Below are 1,809 nucleotides of genomic sequence, written 5' to 3'. Positions count from 1 at the left end.
AATCACTCTGTCCATCACACCATGATATAACACTGTCATAATAAACACCATAACACCTGAGTGCCTATTCTCACCTTCACTGACGACCCAAGATAGACAGTGGAGCAAGTAAGACTGAGCAGCACCTACTCCAAGAGGAAACCCACAACGAGCTATCCAATGTTCCACAACTTTATATTGATTGCAAAGATTCTCCACATCATCCATATTTGCATCATTGGTTTTCACCTGTCTGCCTGGCTACCTGCATACCTCCCTATCTGTCCTATTATCACTGGTGGCAGCAGTAAAAGAAAAAAGAGGAGAAGTACTAATGAAGCAGTAACAAGGAGGTAAAAAAAAGTGGTAAAGCAGTGAAAGAAGATAGAAGATAGAAGTGGCAATGGAAAATGAAAAAGAAGATGATTATTACAAGTTTCTACGACGCAACTGTACGCTTTACACGACTACAACTCTACAGTCAACTACAATTATCTACAACAACTATCAATGATCAACTATCTACTTAACGACGAAGCGCATCTAGAATTTGCATATCAACAGTTAACTGCAACAAGTGACAAGCTTTACAGGTTAACCACAAGAAAATAAACAAGATGAAAAAAAAAAGTGAAGTGAGTAAGGAGGTAAAGCAAGAGAGAAAAAGGAAGAGGGTGCTGAAGCATACACAGCACGCTGAAGTGGTTCTAACCCCTGACCCTCCACAACTCCACAACAGCTCCACAACTTCACACACACCAGACCAAGCAGGAGTGCAGTGAGTGACAATGAGCCCTGACTATAGCACAACACAGCTGAACTCCAACCACCATCACCACCATCCTCCACCACAGCAACCACTCACCACCACCACCACCACTACCACCATCACATACCAACACTCCTTTAATGAGTTGAATATTTATTTTCTAAAAGGTTACATTATTTTAATAACACTTAGCCCATCCCATCTGGTACATCTTCCCGTGAACCCTTCCTACAGCCAGCCATTCCTGTGAAAATTGTGAAAATCATCTGTTTTTAAACTTTCATATCTCAGTTAATACTTAACAAGAAATAAAAACCAAAGTGTCATAATACTCACTTATAATTCGACTTCAAGCAGATTGCATCAGATGGTCCATGAAGTGCGTGTAGGGAGAGTGAGTGAGTAGGGAATAGTGGCAATTTTTGTTGTTTTTTGCTGGTGCCCGTTCAGTGACACAACTAGGGCTTAGACTAGCTCTCCGCAATAATAACACTTCCAGAAGACTGAAATCCACCACAAACTCTATTTACGTGAATAATTTTTCATAACTGGCAGTACTTGCTGCTGGGAGGCTGGTAACCATAGCAATGACCTTGAGACAAGCTACCTGCTCGCCTCACCACCACACCGCCTTACAGACAGACAGACACACTGTCTCTCTCTCTCTCTCTCTCTCTCTCTCTCTCTCTCTCTCTCACACACACACACACACACACACACACACACACACACACATGGAGAAGTATGTTTGGCTTGCATTGTTGCTTGATTCTTGTGTGACTAAAAGTCTGGGTATTACAACTACTACAAATACAACTATTACTACTACTACTAATATGACTACCACAATTACAGCTACTACTACAACTACCACTACTACAACTACTACTATTATTACAACTGCCACTACTAAACTACAACTACTACTACAACTACTGCTACTACAACTACTACTACAAATACTACCACTACTACTACTACTACTACTTAGAACCTAAAAACAAATATTGTGAACAAAATAGTTATACATGTACTGTCCATAATCGAAAATTATGTATTTT

This window comes from Coenobita brevimanus, chromosome 6 (genome assembly GCF_032717465.1).
Source record: "Coenobita brevimanus isolate Jiangsu-jjx chromosome 6, ASM3271746v2, whole genome shotgun sequence".
NCBI lineage: Eukaryota > Metazoa > Arthropoda > Malacostraca > Decapoda > Coenobitidae > Coenobita > Coenobita brevimanus.
The sequence above is the reverse complement of the archived record's forward strand: the minus strand, read 5'-3'. Positions refer to the sequence as shown.